An 18523-nucleotide genomic window follows, 5' to 3' on the forward strand; every position below is an offset into this window, starting at 1 on the left:
AAAAGTCCAGCATGTAACAGAGGTCAGAGTTGAAGTGGACCAGCAGGACCAGGACCCTGCCTTTTTGTTACTTCTTCCATTCTGCTCACAAGCCCTTGTGACAACTTGGGCTCCACGGTACACAATTTGAAAATCCCTCCTTATTTACACAGATGAGGAAATTGTGGCCCAAAGTGTTTAAGTTACTCCAACTTGCTCAGTTACTAATTGGCAAATGTATATCATCAAGCCTTGTGAATTAAATACAATAATTTTGACTAGCCATTTCTTTTTATCATGGATTGCTTATCTGAAAGGCACAGAATTGTACTCAAACTTGCTCAAGTAAAGGAGGAAATATTAACGACATAGAAGGGGTATGATAAAGTGAAGAATTGCTAGATTCATAGGCCCTGGAGCTGGGATCCTAGCTTGTTCTGTCTCCATAGATGGGTATAGCAATGCTTTGAAGTTCATAGTGGGTTCTTTCCCGGTTTTCCTTAATATGGCAACTAGATCAACAGCTGAGAAAGGTGCTAAATAAGATTCATTCTAATTTCAGATAACATCCAGCTGTGAAGTCCAAAAGCGCTTGGTGAGAGGTGCTTCCAGCAAAATTAGCATTACAAGGACTCAACACCTCACTACCCATACATAATAAAGAGAGAGGACAGAGGGAGTGTGAAGGTCTCACATGGTCTGAGAAAAGTAGCTTTGATGAAGACAAACTATGCTGGTGTCTTACCTCACCTGTGAGGGAAGGGAGCACAGATGAAACTCTTTACCTACTCTACATATTTGCTGAACAAGATGAATGTGACTGGAAAATAGCATACAACTAGCACACTGACTAGCCTGACTTTAAATTTGCGATCACGATGTTAAGTGAACTTTCAGTACTCACTTCTCTTCATATATTTACATAAGAACTGTTTGTCTCCTATTAAAACTGCTATTACTCATCTTCCTTCCACTCAGTTCAACAATAGCCTCTCCTCTTATATTCAACTGGTAGATTTTCCTTAGGAAATTGATGCAGTCAGAAGAGAGTGAGTTTATCTTCGTACCAACAAATCTACTGATTGATGTACATGCATCTGGTACCCATATCTTCTGCCTATTACAACAGAACAATTATCCCTGTCCCAGTCTATGTCTGACTCAAAGAATTTTGTTCTTAAATTGCACTCATCTCTCCTGTGTCATCAATTTGCCCCTTTCTGCTGGATTATTCCCATTAATACTCAAGCATTAGATTAAATAAATGCATAAATAAACAAATAAAAATTTGGACCACTGTTCCTCTGTAGTTTCTATCCATTTCTCTGCTAACTTTTAAAACAAAATTCCTACAGATATTTGCCTACTTTCATATTAATTTACCTATTCAGTTTTCTTTTGGCATTTACATGACATATGTTTTATCATTCTATTATTTATAACCTTTCTATTTTCCTATGTTTTTAGATGTCTTTTGAGAACAATATATAGTTCAGTTTTTTAAAAAATCAGGCAATCTGTTCTTTTAATTGCAACGTATGGGCCTACATATTTAATGTAAAATTTATATGTTTGGACTTAATTATGCCACCTTACTATTTGCTTCCCATTTTTTCTAGTTCTATGGTTTTTTCTCTCTCTCTCTTATATTGCCTTATTTTAGATTGATTGAGATTAGTTATCATTTCGGTTTTCTCTTCTAAAGCAAGCACACTTCAACTTACTATGTCTAGAAGTTACTCTAGAGATTATAATATCATCATTGACATAGCAGTCTAATATTAATTGGCACTTTTACTTCTTTTTGCTCAATGTCAGGAACTTCTACCCTTTAATTTCATTGAACCCCCTTTTGACATATATTCTGTTGTTGTTATGTATTTTAATTCCATATATATTTAAACTCAATAGAAATTATAATTATTGTTTTGAATTCACTGAAATTTATACACAGTTACCCTTTTGGTTAAAAAGAAAAAATCTTTTTTTTTTTTTTGAGACGGGGTTTCGCTCTTGTTACCCAGGCTGGAGTGCAATGGCGCGATCTCGGCTCACCGCAACCTCCGCCTCCTGGGTTCAAGCAATTCTCCTGCCTCAGCCTCCCTAGTAGCTGAGACTACAGGCATGCGCCACCATGCCCAGCTAATTTTTGTATTTTTAGTAGAGACGGGGTTTCACCATGTTGACCAGGATGGTCTCGATCTCTTGACCTCGTGATCCACCCGCCTCGGCCTCCCAAAGTGCTGGGATTACAGGCTTGAGCCACCGCGCCCGGCCAAAAAAAGAAAAAATCTTTAGTGTTCCTTTTAGTGCATGCCTCCTGGAAAAAAAATTTTTTCACAAGTTTTTGTTCTGAAAATATCTTTATTTGGTCTTTATTATTAAAGAATACATTTTTAGATGTTTAGAAATCTAAGAGGGCAGTTATTTTCTTTCAGAACTTTGTAGAAAGGTTCATTGTTTCTGAGGAAAGACAAAAAAATCTCATTCTAGCTGTTGCTTCATGAGATCCCTATGGCTACTTTATAATTTTTTTTCTTTTTGCCTTAGTTTTCAGTACTTTTGTGATAGTGAGGCTAAGTTTGGTTTTCCTTTTAGTTATCATAGTTATCCTTTTAGTTACTTAGTTATCTTAGTTTTCCTTTAGTTATCTATGCTAGATGCTCATACTATATCTCCTATTTTATAACTGTATCTTTTTATTTCCTGCTTTTTTCTATACTTCATCTTGTGTAATCCTATCTCCTAATTCTCTCTTCAATTGTGTCTAATCAATTATTAAATCTATCCACTGAGCTTTTAGTTTTAGTTATGAAGTAAACTCAGTTTTAGAATTTTAATTTGTTTTTATAGCTTCCAATTTTCTGACAAATTTCCTACTCTTGTCCTTAATTCCTTCTGCAGAATAAGAACCTTCAAGATAAACCTATTATCTGAAGTTCCTGTGAGTCTGTTTCTATGGTCAGTTTTCTTTTTTTTTTTTTTTTCTCCTTATTTTTCATTAATTCATTTTATGTCTTAACATGAAGTGGTTATTTTTGCTGAGTGCTGACATTATATTTTTTTAAATTATAGAAGTAATCTGGGGCTAGGATGACGTTATCCTACTCCAGAGAGAATTTGTGTTTTGTTCAGACAGACAGTTAGGGCCTTTAGCAATGTGGGAATCTCTTAATTCAATTTTAAGAATTGAGTTAGCCGGGCACGGTGGCTCAAACCTGTAATCCCAGCACTTTGGGAGGCCGAGGCGGGTGGATCACGAGGTCAAGAGATCAAGACCCACCTGGTCAACATGGTGAAACCCCGTCTCTACTAAAAATACAAAAAAATTAGCTGGGCATGGTGGCACGTGCCTGTAATCCCAGCTACTCAGGAGGCTGAGGCAGGAGAATTGCCTGAACCCAGGAGGCGGAGGTTGCGGTGAGCCGAGATCGCGCCATTGCACTCCAGCCTGGGTAACAAGAGCGAAACTCCGTCTCAAAAAAAAAAAAAAGAATTGAGTTTACTTTAAATTGAGTTTAAGCCCCTGCCGAACTTGAACTATTTCTGGTTCATGTTTATTCCTAAGAGTTAGTTCCTTGAGATTCCGACCCAGAGCTTGATGGAGAGTTGGCTCCAAGGGCTCTCCTCCTTGGCATACTCTGGATTACAGATTTTGTCCCAATAGTGTCTCGAGGCTACTAAAAGTATTGTTCAAGTCTTTCAACCTCTCTGTTACCTCTCCTAGAATCCCCTAATGGAAAAGTAAACCTCAGTGTTGAGTTTACGTCTCCTGGTTTCTTTCATCTTCCAAGACTTATTATCCATCACCACTTTGTTAACTACTCAACACCTTCAGGCAGAGTTTTTGTTTTGTTTTGTTTTGTTTTGTTTTGTTTTGTTTTGTTTTGTTTTTTGAGACGGAGTTTCGCTCTTGTCATCCAGGCTGGAGTGCAATGGCGCGATCTCGGCTCACCGCAACCTCCGCCTCCTGGGTTCAGGCAATTCTCCTGCCTCAGCCTCCTGAGTAGCTGGGATTACAGGCACACGCCACCATGCCCAGCTGATTTTTTGTATTTTTAGTAGAGACGGGGTTTCACCATGTCGACCAGGATGGTCTCGAACTCTCGACCTCGTGATCCACCCGCCTCGGCCTCCCAAAGTGCTGGGATTACAGGCTTGAGCCACCGCGCCCGGCTGCCCCATACTTTCAATGGCACAAATCTCAATTACTTTTGCACCAACTTCATAAAAAACATCAAAAGTATGTTGATGAGTTCCAAATTTATATCTGTAGGCTTTCACCTGAGCTGCAGCCTATTACATCTACCTTTTTTAGAACTTCTCTTGAATACCTAAAAAGCATCTCAAATATACAATTCTAAAGGTTAAAATCTTAATTTCTTTCCCATTCTCACCCAGTTGCTCAAGACACTCAGGAATTATCTTCAGTACTTCCCTTTACTTCATACCCATATCCAATTTACCAGCAAATTTGATGGGCTTGACCACCAAAATATGTTCTGCATCCAACTGCATCACATCACTAAACTCATCGAGATCCAAGTCACTGCAGTCTCTTTTCTAGGATTCTTGCAATTAACTTGCCAAATAGTCTTCCTGTTCCCATTCTTGCCCTCATCCCCTGCAACAACCAGCAGAGTATTTTTCACCCAGCAATCAGCGTGATTCTTCAAAAATGTAAATCCTGTCATGTCACTCCTCTGTACAAAACTGTCCAATGTTTTCACATAAATTTTAAAATAAAACCCAAGCTCTTTACCATGGTCTACAAATCCCCAAAACATCTGGAACCTGCTCACTTTTCTGAACTCATCTCATGCCACTCTTGACCTCACTCAAGCCACTCATATTCCACTGGTATTTTTGCTTGTCTTCAAACACAAGCTCATTCCTACCTTAGCACCTTCACATTCTCTATATCCTCTATCTAGAATGCTCTACCTATGCCTCAGTTTTTGCATGATTAGGTTTTTTTTCATCATTAACATCAATGTTGAGATGTCACCTCCTCAGAGTACATTTTCCTGAATACCCTACCTAAAATAGCTCCCTTCCTGTATTCTTTCTCTGGGCTTTGTTTTTATAGTTTTTATTATTCTGCATATTAAGTATTTTATAGGTGTATTTGTGTTTCCTGTGTCTGGTTCTCCCACTCAAGAGACCAGATATTTTATCTTATTCGTGACAGTATTCACATGACTTACAACACAGCCTGGCACATCGTAGAAACTCAGTAAATACTTGTTGGATGGATGAATGAATGAATGAATGAATGAGGAACATGGTTGTGTTATCAACAAATGGTTGAAACAGTGGTATTTAGGAACAAAAACTGAGGAAATGTATTAACTTCTCTTCCAGGTTCCACAAGAGGCATGGTTTCAAAGGCAAGAACTTCCCAGCGACATGCCCAACCTGCCTTCTTTCACATCCCCATCCAGGAGCTTAGAGGTCTTTGTCTAACTTTCCAGCACAGGAAAGGCAGAGAGCCCAGGTGTTCTCTTTTGTTTAGAAAGCATGGGAAAAGCTATGGAGTGGGGGTCTCTTTCTGTCTTTATTTCTTTAAGCGCACGCTCTCTTCCAGGTTTTGGGACCCTCTTGCAGGTCGAGAGACCCCCGGCAGACTTGCCGTCCCGGACCGGTCCCCGAAAATGGAGGAGGGGCTTTTGATTGCGAGCCTACCAGCCAATCCAATATCGAAGTCAGAAAATCAATCACCAGAGGAAGTTTGGAAGAACTTCTCTCACTGGATGAGAACTTGAATGGAGCGAGAGTAAGTTCCAGATTAAAAGAACCCCTGCCCCTTACCTGTGCGGATTTTCCCTCTCAGGGATCCCCTCCCACAGCAGTGTGGGAGTTGAGCCGGCTTTTCTTCTCTGTTCAGAATCCATCCATCTCCGGATCCCCTTCCATGGCAACGTGGGAACTTGGTCTCTATTTCTTTCTCTCTCTCTCTCTCTCTCTCTCTCTCTCTCTCTCTCTCTGCCTAAATACATCATATTCTGCAAAATTCTTTGGGTCTGATATCTACTTGAACGAGCTCACTGTGACGCTGGGATCCCCTCCCTATTCTTGGATAAATGAGAGATCAAGGGCCTGAAAAGAAAATACCTGATCGGGCAGGGAGCAAAGCCATCGTTCCTCCCCCGCGTCCCGCAACCCAGTCACAAAACGACTTAGGTAAGTGATTCTCAAAGTATGGTCCACAGACCAGGAGTATCACCACCATCTGGGAGCTTATTAGAAATGCAAATTCTGGGACCCCCACCACAGGCCTACTAAGTTAGAAACTGGAGATAAGCAGAGTGATCTATGTTGTATCAAGTCCTTCCAAAGATTCTGATGCACGGTAAGTTTAAGAACCACTGGCTTCAGGGATTGCCCAAACCTAGCCTACTACCTATTTTATAAGTAAAGTTTTATTGGAACACAGCCACTGCCATTCATTTGCGTGTTATCTATGGCTGCTTACGCACTCCAACAGCAGTACTGAGTACTTGCAACACAGACATTGTAGCCCAAAAAGCCTATAGTATCTACTATCTGGCCCTTTGCAGAACAAATTTGATTACCTCTAGTTTAGATCAACACCTTATACCATGCAATTAGGGCAGAGTAAACACACCCAATTTACCTTGTTTTTCATCCAAATCCCACTAAAATTAAAGAAAAGCTATGGTTAAAGAAGGCACCATAACAGATTGAAAAACAGAAAAGGGTAGCATCAGTGGACCAGATGATTTGGGGAATTTCCAGGACACAAACAAAAAACATCTAGAGGAGAGAAGACACCGATGAGATCAGAATAACAGAAAAAAGTGCAGAGACTGTACCACAAGATTCAAATAGAGGCTATTGCAAAAGGCAGCAATCGTTTCTAAGAAAACTGCAGATGAGTATTATTTTCCAAGTGATCAAGCTAACTCAGCCCTGGAGAAAACACTGGGTGAATCATTAAAAGACTACCATCAGAAGATCTGGCCAGTGACCCTACTACACAAAGACCTGAACAGCTGGCTACAGATCTCATTTATAAACAAAGCTAAAAGGCTTTGGGAAAGGCTCATGACTTCAGTACTGAAGTCTGAGAAGCAGAGTCCAGCAAAACACCACAGTGACAACAGAGACACAGAAAGAAAAGGGAAGTCTGACTAGAGCATTTGCCACCAGGATAAAGTATCATATACAGATCTCTAAAGTAACAGTTCTGAAATAGGAGACTACCAGAATAGCTTTAGGAAAACGTACCAGGTAAGGACAGAAAACCCATGTTTATCCAGGAAACAAACTACTTTCCTGTTGTTATGGATTAAATTGTGCCCCCCCCAAAAGTCTTAATCCCTGGTACCTCAGAATGTGACCTTATTTGGAAATAGGTCATTGCAGATGTAATTAGTCAAAATGAGGTTACAATGGAGTATGGTGATCTCTCCAGTATTACTGGTGCCCTTATAAGAAGAGAGACAGAGGAGAATGTCACATGAAAACATAAAGACACAGACACAGAGAGAAGATGACTGTGTGAAAATAGAGACAGAGGGCCGGACATGGTGACTCACATCTGTAATCTCAACAATCTAGGAGTCCTAGGCAGAATTGCTTGAGGCCAGGAGCTCAAGACCAGCCTGAGCAGCATAGCAAGACCCTGTCTCTACTCACTAAAAAAGTAAAAAACTAGCCAGGCATAGAGGCATGTACTTGTAGTCCTAGCCACTTGGGAGGCTGAGGCAGGAGGATCACTTGAGCCCAGGAGCTTGAAGCTACAGTGAGCTATAGAGCACTGGAGCCTGGATGACAGAGCAAGACCCTGTCTCTTAACAATTAAAAAAAAGACAGAGACAGAGAAGCTGGAATAAGAAAATAAAGATAATCTCCTAGAGGTTTTGGAGGTTGCATGGTCTGCCAGTACTTTGATTTTAGACTTTTAGCCTCCAATATTGTGAAAGAATAAGTTTCCATTGAGCCACTTCGTTCATGGTTTCTTAGGGCAACTCTAGGAAACTAATACATTAGACCTCTGAACCACACATTCTACTGCTTCCTCTTTATCACAAAAAGTGGAACCTGAATTAACAATCAAATTATCACCAAATACTTGGGAAAAATTAACACCATTAGAAAGGATCATCTGATTCAAATAACGAAATAACTAAAATTTAAAGAAAACTAATGGCAGCAATAGAGTAAGACTTAAATAACCATAATTTGTTTGAAGGTATTTGAGAATATACTACTTTAATTAACAAAAATATGATAGCTATGAAAAAGAGAAACAATTGGGACTCTTGTAAATTAAGACTATGATTACTAATTATTTTTTCATACGCATGAGATCTCACCATGTTGTTCCAGCTGGACTCTAACTCCTGAGCTCAAGTGATCCTCCTGCCTCTGGCTCCCAAATAGCTGAGACTACACATAAGCATCACCACGCCCAGTTTAGTTACCAAATATTTTTTAAACTATAAAAAACTATTCTGCCTAGTAAAACACTATTTACTAAGTTAAAAAAAAAAAACGCTCATGGGAAACAACAAAATACCTTTTGGAATACAAAAAGACATGCATATTTAAGAATATATATGAAATATCTTACATATAAACAATAATGGGGAGAATGGGAACACACATCAAGGATGAAAGTTTTAAAAATAAACAAATGAGCCAGCCACAGTGGCTCATGCCTGTAATCCTAGTACTTTGGGAGGCCGAGGAGGGCAGGTCACTTGAGATCGGGAGTTCAAGATCAGCCTGACCAACATGAATAAACCCCATCTCTACTAAAAATACAAAATTAGCCAGGTGTGCTAGCACACGCTTGTAATCCCAGCTACGAGGAAGGTTGAGGCAGGGAAATCACTTGAACCTGGGAAGCGGAGTTTTCAGTGAGCTGAGATCAAGCCATTGCACTCCAGCCTGGGCAACAAGAGTGAAACTCCATCTCAATAATTAATTAATTATTCAATTATTTAAACAAATGAGCAATTCTAAACAAAAACAACAAAGCTGGAGGCATCACATTGTCGGGATCCTTGGAGTGTTGCTTTGCCAGCCAGAAAGCTCTGTGGCTGGTGGTGCCTTTGCCCGGGTTTTTACTAAGGCCCATTGGGCTTGTTTCACTCACTTGGCCTGGCAGGCTATGTTTGGCTCACACTACCAGCCCAAATCTCATGCCTACCAAGGACAAGCCAGGCACAGAGTGATGAGGGGTGTGTGAGTGAGAGCGGGGTCCAGCCACTGCACACTACCAGGCTGTGGCAAGATGTGCAGCTCTAGGTGCCAGCAAGAGCACCAGCTCCCTGTGAGGCTGCATCTGGAACAGGCATACTGCAAGCAGCTTCCACAGCTGGCAAAGGGGAATGTAGTAGCACCCAGAAGCTTGGAGTTGCCAGGAATCCACAGAGCCCCAGAGAGGGTGTCACAGCCTGGCTTGGGGAGCTTCTAGGTCTGGGATCCCTGAAGGGCCATAGCTCGCTCTCCTTCTCTCTTTCGCGTCACCTGCAACTTGGTGACCAAGGGGCACATTTCAGACCTGTTTGTGTTACAGCTCTTTGGCAAGTCCAGAGTTCTTGTCTTGCATCAAGGAAGAATGACGTATGCAAACAAGTGGAGGGTGAGCAAGGCGAACAGGAGCTTTATTGAGTGACAGAGCAGACCCTGGAGTGGTTAGCTCCTCTCCACAAGCATCTGATCATATCCTTGATCTGGCTGAGTCCAGGGGTTTTTATGGGCTTCAGAGGGCAGGAAGGGGTACTGATTGGTTCATGGGTGGCCACGGACAAGCCCAGAAAAAGCCCCCATAAGTTTCCGTCCTCGTTCCTCAGCCAGGCCTCTGGCTTCATGCCATCCTGGCTTAAAGGTGGGGCTTCACTAGGAATCTGCCCTTTCCACACAGGAGCCTGCCTGCCTCCTGTTGTCATCCACAGCACCCAGGATGTTTGTGCCAAGGGGCAACTGGAGGCCATTGCCAAGCTACCTTCAGCAACAGCCCCTCTTAGCTTCTCCCATGCTTGTTGGTACCCAAAGTCCCAAGGAGGCAGAGGTGGCAGGGGGCTGCTGTGTCAGCACTCCCACAAATGTGTGCACCCAGCCAGGTTGTGATAACACCCAGGCTCAGCCTTAACTTTGCTCCAAGATCAGAGCAGGTACCAGGAATCAGGAGAGGCCAGGCAGTGGGAACAGGCACCTCCAAGTCTGAGGGGGCAGAGGAGCTTCCTGGGCCCACAAGAGGACAGGGATGCCTAGGTCCACAGCTGTGGTTTGGGTGGCTGCAGCTGTGCCTGGGAAGCTTAAGGCTTCTGCACTGCCAATTCAGAAGAGGGTGGGGCTTCTGCCTGTTCCCAGCTCCCACCAGTTCCATGGAGCACAAAGCCCAGACCACGCCTCTCCACCTGCAGCTGATGTCTTTGCAGCTACCACTCTAGGTGGGTGACTGCTGCCATCAACATTACCTGACTTAAAATTATATTACAAGTCTTTATATCAGAGTAAACTGTCAATCAAAAAAGAACATAAATAAATAGAAAAAATTATACTCCAAAAATATAGTAATCAAAATAGCATGGTAGTGGCATAAAAATAGACACATAGATAAACAGAACAGAATAGAGAACTCAGAAGTAAAGCCATATACCTCCAGCCAATTGATCTTTAACAAACTTGACAAATGCATGCACTGGGGAAAGGATACCCTATTCAATAAATGGTGCTGGAAAAATTATATTGCCATATATAGAAGAATGAAACTGTATCCCTATCTCTCACCGCATACAAAAATTCATGCAAGCGAGATTAAAGACTTAAATTTAAGACCCAAAACTATAAAAATTCTAGAAGAAAACCTAGGAAAAATTCTTCTGGACATTGGCCTAGACAAAGAATTTATGACTAAGACCTCAAAAGCAAATGCAACAAAAACAAAATTGACAAATGTGACTTAATTAAATTAAAAAAGCTGCTGCATGGCAAAAGATATAGTTAACAGAGTAAACAGGCAACCTATAGAATGGGAGATAATATTTGCAAACTCTGCATCCAACAAGAGACTAATATCCATAATATACACAGAGCTCTGCTCAAAAAAAAAAAAAGTGGGGAAAGAGGATAAGCAGACATTTTTTAAAAGACATACAAATGGCCAACAAGCATATGAAAAATATGGTCAGCATCACTAATCATCTAATCATCATAGAAAGGCATATATAAACCACAATGAGATATGATCTTGTGACAATCAGAATAGCCGTTATTGAAAAGTCAAAAAACAACAGATGTTGCCAAGAATATGGAGAAAAGGGAACATATACACACTGTTGGTGGGAATATTAATTAGTGTCTCTATGGAAATCAGTATGGAGATTTCTCAAACAACTAAAAATAGAACTACTTAACCATTCAATCCAGCAATCCCACAATGGATACATACTCAAAGGAAAAGAAATAATTATATCATAAAAATACTTGCACTCAGATGTTTACAGCAGTGCAATTCACAATAGGAAAGACATGGAATTCACCTAAATGTCCACCAGTGGATGAGTGGATAAAGAAAATATGTTATCTATATACCTTGGAATACTATTTAGCTATAAAAAAGAATGAAATTATGTCTTTAGCAGCAATGTGAATGAAACTGGAGGCCATTATTTTAAGCAAAATAACTCAGAAATAGCCAAATGCCACATGTTGTCACCTGTAACTGGGAGCTAAATTATGTGTACACAGGAACATAGACTGTGGAGAAATAGACTCTGGAGATTCAGAAGGGTAGGAAGGGGATAAAGGATGAGAAACTCAACAGGTACAATGTACACTATTTGGGTGATGGTTACACTAAAATCCCAGACTTCACCTCTATGCAATATATCCATGTAAGAAAACTAACTTGTACTCCCTAAATTTATACAAATTAAAAATGAATGAATGAATGAAACAAGACACTCAGGCAAATTATAAAACTGTGCTATCAATTAGGATGGTGTGATTAACTATTTATACCCAGAATCCAAAAAGAAAAAAATTGAATATTAAGAGAGAAACTAATTTCCAAAATAGATATAACTGAATATTAATTTACAGAACTAAATGCCTCAGCTCAGGGATTCTCCCAGAACACAATGCAAAAGAAAAAATTCATAAAATGGAAAATGTTAAAGAAGAGTTAAGGGGCATGAAAATAGACCAAGATGGGCCGGGTGCGGTGGCTCAAGCCTGTAATCCCAGCACTTTGGGAGGCCGAGGCGGGTGGATCACAAGGTCAAGAGATCGAGACCATCCTGGTCAACATGGTGAAACCCCGTCTCTACTAAAAATACAAAAAATTAGCTGGGCATGGTGGTGCGTGCCTGTAATCCCAGCTACTCAGGAGGCTGAGGCAGGAGAATTGCCTGAACCCAGGAGGTGGAGGTTGCGGTGAGCCGAGATCGTGCCATTGCACTCCAGCCTGGGTAACAAGAGCGAAACTCTGTTTCAAAAAAAAAAAAGAAAGAAAAGAAAATAGACCAAGATGATTTCAAATACCTATCATGCAAGTTTCAGAAGGATGGAATAGAAGCAATAAAATAAGAAGAGAAATAAATAATGAAGGTAAATTTCTTGGAGCTAAAGAAAGACAGTAGACTTCAGATTAAAAGCTCTGTAAGATGAAGGGGCTAAGGAGACAGGGGAGGGATGCAAGCCTTTGCAAACTTGGCGGAATTTCAGGCCACCAAGGGTAAAGAAAAAAACCCAAAAAACTTCCATAGAGAAGAAACAGACTTTCTTCCTTGAAAAGAAGAATCTAAATTCCAAATAATTAAGGAGACTAAGTAGGTAACTATGCACATGACTAAGATTTGGCTCTACAAAAAGCTGAGCAGTAGATGGTATTGCTACAAGGGATGTCACCAATGGTGAGCTAAGTGTACTAAAATTATCATTTTTCTCACAAAGCTTCATGTTCTGAAGGAAAAGAGGCAATTATAATTCTGGTCCCAGCTGCAAATGGGCTAGTGCCAATGTATCATCACCCAACTGCTTCTCTAAAATCCACCTAACATCCATCTCTCATAAGAAGCAGCATTCATATGAAGACATTCTAACGTCTACACATCTATAATCCAATATATCTGTAAATGCTAAGTAGCATCATTTCAAATTATATGAAGTCTCCTTTATAAATGACAATAAGCAATAAGGCCAGCATAAGGAGACTTTTCCAGAGCCAAACACTCCCTGTGGGTGGCAGAACAAGGGCTGGGACCCAGGCCTCCTGATTTCGTAGCCAGTACTGGTGCCACCATGTCATGCTAACAACTTAGCACCAATCCTTCTATACTCTCATGTTTTTTTCGTGTTTGTGATGAAGTATGTACATCTGTGTCATTAGAAGGGTTGGAGGAGAGTGGAGAAGGGCAAAACAAAACACCTCTCTTCATCCCTGGCAGAATCTTCTGTCTCAGCCTAATGAGCTCACCAGATCAGTAATTTCCGCAACTTCTTCAGGTTACCAAAAGGATAGAGTATGTAACAGTACTAGGAAAAGAGCCACTTGAAAAACCCACATCCAGGCATTGTTCAATAACTGCTCATAAATGCTTTGTGGCAAAATTCTTTCTACTGGCACAGAAGGCCATGAGCAGTCTGACACCTCCATTAGTCACCACTACAACTTCCTGACCCATCTCTGGGTTTCACTTCAGTGTTTAGATCCGTAGGCCTAACATTTAAGCAATAGCTTCATCAATAGTGCCTCTTCAAAGGCATTTCCAGAATAACTATTAAAATCCCATGGACTAGTCAAGATAGTGAGATATGCTTTCAAGTGACCAGTCACCGTTTCTTCCTTTTAGAGATTTTTTTTTTTAACTTACCAAAAAGGAAATCTAATGTGAATGTTGTTTTTAAAACTTGAAATGCATGGCTGGGCTCGGTGGCTCAAGCCTGTAATCCCAGCACTTTGGGAGGCCAAGGCGGGTGGATCACGAGGTCAAGAGATCGAGACCATCCTGGTCAACATGGTGAAACCCCGTCTCTACTAAAAATACAAAAAAATTAGCTGGGCATGGTGGCACGTGCCTGTAATCCCAGCTACTCAGGAGGCTGAGGCAGGAAAATTGCCTGAACCCAGGAGGCGGAGGTTGCGGTGAGCCGAGATCGCGCCATTGCACTCCAGCCTGGGTAATAAAGAGCGTAACTCCGTCTCAAAAAAAAAAAAAACTTGAAATGCAACAACAAAATAGTCCATTAATGTCTACGTTTTCTATATCTACTAGAGTTTTCTAAATCTATATTACATAGGCTAGAGAATTAACATATTGTCTTTATATGTACAATACAAATCTAATCTCTCTGAATTTTCTTTAAGGTCAACTATAGGCCAGTATTTTACTCTCTCAATTACTCAATGGCAAACCATATTTTTTTCATCACAGTAGTCCTTTTTGACAAAATCAATCTTTTGTTCTTTTCAGCACATAAGATGGAAATTGGGATTAGTTTATGAGAAGCCAGTGAAAATAAAAATTATTTCAGATTTTCTTTACATTTGTATAATATCACTAGTAGAGGAGGAATGACTTTCCAAACAACTTGTTGGAAAGAAAATATGAGTGGAAAATTACACTAAGCCATATAAACAATTACAAAGTAGAGTTCTTTTTTCTCCTTGGTAAACAAATGCTTGATTTTCATAATTCAACATATAATTTTAAACTAGAGCAACCAAACTTGTGCTATGAAAAGAGGAATTTTATTGTTAAATTATACTGCAAAGTCATACAAAAAAAAGAGCAAAATACATTTTTTAATAATCTTGCACAAGAAAGCTCAGGAATCTTGTTCTTTTCTGTAGTTACCTCAGGTAACTACAGAAACTAAAAAGTCAAATAGACCTAACTTTAGCCAGGTGAAGTGTGGTTAGAAATGGTTGACTGGCAATTCCCTTACTTTTCTGTAGTTACCTCAGGTAACTACAGAAAAGAACACTTGGTCAGCTGAAGTCTCAACTAAATTTGTTCCATAAAAGTTGGTGAGTTTCATTTTTCGCTTCTAAGGGGATAAAGGAGAAAGGATGTACATTGTGTTTAAGAACATCAGAATACTGCCAAAAGTTTGCCGCCCACTTTGGCATTCTGCCTTTATCCTGAAAGATAATATCTTCTCCATTATAAACAGCCTATGTGAGATGAACCGTCAACAAGAGGGAGCTGGAGTGAGAAACAGAGAAAAAGAATGGCATTATGCAAGGAAAGTTATGAAGCAAATTGACTCATGCTAATTTTCTTATTATGCAAACAGAATTAAAAAGTCAAATAGACCTAACTTTAGCCAGGCAAAGTGTGCTTAGAAATGGTTGACTGGCAATTTCCTTACTTTTATCAAAAAATTGGTGTGTGACTATTGCATCAGCTTGGTCCTTTTATGTTCCTAAATGACTTAAGAAAGCTTTATATTTCCCATAGCGTATTTCCAATGACAAAAACTCTGCTGTGTGATTTTAGAAAATCACTAAAATTACCAATGCTTTTGCTAGATCTTTCACAGTTGCAAAAACGAACATTTTGAACAAGGCTCTATTTTTCATGAAAATATTCAACTGAATGCAGGGAAAGTAACTGCAAAATATCTAGGAAGGCACCAACCAAATCATGCAAGAAGAGATTTTTCTAGACTTCAAAGAAAAATTATTCAGTGACTCCAAGGTGTTGGGCAAGGGAGGAAGGGGAATAATGAGTTCTTTTTCTTTGCTTTATTCTACTTCCTTGTTTGCTGTTTTGCACAAACTCTATAGAACATAAAGACTTGGCCTCTTATGAATAAGACACTTAATAGAGAAGAATGTCAGGTTTTTCAAGCCCATAAGTACCTTTTAAATGTTCTTAGAATTTTACAACTGGATGAAAAAGCATCAAAAACATAGTTTGTATAATTGTATCATTAAAAATATTTTCAATTATTACTCAAGGAGTTCACTGATGCTGAATACAAAATGCCTAAGACGTATTGAGTTTATAAACTAAAGGAAATCTTAATGGTGATCCAGCCCAATTTCCTTGTTCTACATTTCTGTTTTGTTTTTTCCAAGCAATGTATCTTGTTTGCTTCACGATGATATTAAAGAAAAAGAGTGGCTTTTCTTTTTCAGAAATAAGAAATCTATTGTTAAGTTATTAAAAGGAAAGAAATGTAAGGAAAAATGGAATTAAAGGATATTGCATAATATAGTGAAAGATATTTACAGGCCATAAAATCATTTCTAGTGAAAGGAGGACATACAGGTTTGTCATTGCCAGGGTACCTTTTGTTTTTCTAAGCATTTTGTGAGATGGCCAAATTTATCCAGCATGGAATCAGGTAAGAATGAAACTGAAGTGATTTGCAAAGTGGAAAGATAAGTGTGACCATACGCTCCAATCCTGGTTCCAGCCTGCCCACCAAGCTGGGAATATAGCTTGGATATTTGTCCCTCCCAAACCTCATGTTGAAAATATAATCACCAGTGTTGGAGGTGGGATCTGTGGGAGGTGTTTGGAACATGGGGGCAGATCCCTAGAAGCTGAGTGAATGCCAGCACCATGCTTCCTGTAAAACCTGCAAAACCATAAGCCACTTAAACCTCTTTTCTTTATAAATTACCCTGGCTCAGGTATTACATTACAGCAATGCAAAAATAGCTTAATACATTGGGCATGCTCCAGTAGAGATTAGAATTCACATGAAACAACAAGTGAGAAAGAGGAAAAAAAATGTTAAGAGGTCTATGGTAGGGAAAATTGTGTCTGTTGTCTACTTTTAGAATTTCTACGTGTGTGTGTGTGTGTGTGTGTGTGTGTGTGTACTAGCAGAAACAAGATAACCAAATCTCTTAGTTGGAGATGACTTTATATGTTGTATTACTAAAAGAAGTCCAGTTTCCAACATTCTCAATATATACAACGATAGAAGACAGAGAACTCTCTATTTTGTGGGGTAGTTTATTCATTTTTGTAAATACCAGCCACTGTTCCCAATATTGTTATGAAGGATCTCAACCTGAAAATAAATTCATCTCCCCCACCCATCTTTCACAACAACAAAACAAAAAATTCCCCTTCCAGACATTGTCACATCTGTTAATGGCATAGCCATTTTGTCAAACTCAAAAACTTTGTGTTCCTTTGCATTTAAAAATCCAATTATCAAGTCTTGCTGATTCCAATTTGGACTTAGTAGCATCCATTCCTACATAATTTGATTTACAGCACAAAATCACTTCTGCTGTGTATTTATTCATCACACAGACAAACTCTGATACAATATGGAGGAAGATTGTGTAAGGGCATGAATATTAGGAGGAAACATTGAGGAATATCTTGGAAGCTGGCCACCACACAAGGTAACAGAAAAGATGACCACTGCCAATGTTAGGATCATTGGGAAGAGTGATCTTTCTCCATAGGTCTAGAAGAAAAGGTTCTAGAGATAACCCTAACTGGCTTAGTTTAGATCATGTGCTGCTCATCCCTGAACCAATAATTATGACCAGACTTGAGTCTTGTGCTCTACCTGTGATTTTTGAGGGTAAATGATGTCATCTTCACCTGAACCACTGGATCAGAAAAGAAGGGATGATGAACAGAAATACCACGTCTATCCTCTATTCTACCTCACACTTCAACTGCTTTCTTCATCTTCTAAACTTCCTCACATTGCTGTTTCTTTGTCTTCCTTTTCAAACGGCGCATAGCTGACAAATTAACTTTCCTAAAACTCAACTTGGACTTTATGTTTTCTTTTTGCAAAATCTTCCCTAAATAGGTCCTCATACTTAAAAGGTAAGTCCTGAGTCCTTACCCGGTATTCACACTTTATAATCTGATCCCAGGTTCTTCTAATCTACAATTTTGTACTTCCCTTTAAAAATCCAATTTACTCACTTTCTTCCTAAAATGACTTTGACTCTATGGCCTTGTTCACATTGTTCATACTCTTTATTCACCAAGAATACCTATTTTCTCTCTTCTTCCCTGTTCAAAGTCCACTCATTCTTTAAGTGCAAGTCAAAGTTCACTTCCATATAGATTTCTATAGTTATCCCAGCCTGAAGAAACTACTTTCTCTCCCCTTTACTTCCATGATAATATTTTCTTTGTATTATTCTTTAACAAAGAATGATAAACTGCTCTATTCTATTATGAATTCATATTTCAATAAGTAACACATGTCTACCCATCCATATCACAAACTTCTTAAAGGCAAGGACAATGGCTTATATGTATTTACATTCCGAAAGAGGCTTAGCTTGTATTTAATAAACATTTACTTATATAACTGGATAAGTATAGAGATGAATATAGATATCGTGTCAGTATACTATGGCACTCACTTTTAAAAAGAAACCTTCAACAAACTAGCTTCAATTACAGTCCATATTAGACAAGAGCTATTCAGTAATTAGAAAGATACTTCAATTCTAAAAAGATGTGCACTTTCAGCTACATATCTGCAGAAAGTGAGTTGCTACTTTTCAAAATGAATCTAGATTATTGTAACCAACAGTTTTTTATATATATCCTAATTCAAG

The 18523-nt window shown here is 39.3% G+C and overlaps 1 pseudogene; it reads right to left on the reverse strand.

The window, feature by feature from the left end:
- The window catches only part of LOC141580082 (heterogeneous nuclear ribonucleoproteins C1/C2 pseudogene), a 52325-nt pseudogene that overhangs the window by 9202 nt on the left and 24600 nt on the right, over positions 1–18523 (reverse strand).

This window comes from Saimiri boliviensis, chromosome 10 (genome assembly GCF_048565385.1).
Source record: "Saimiri boliviensis isolate mSaiBol1 chromosome 10, mSaiBol1.pri, whole genome shotgun sequence".
NCBI classification, from domain to species: Eukaryota; Metazoa; Chordata; class Mammalia; order Primates; family Cebidae; genus Saimiri; species Saimiri boliviensis.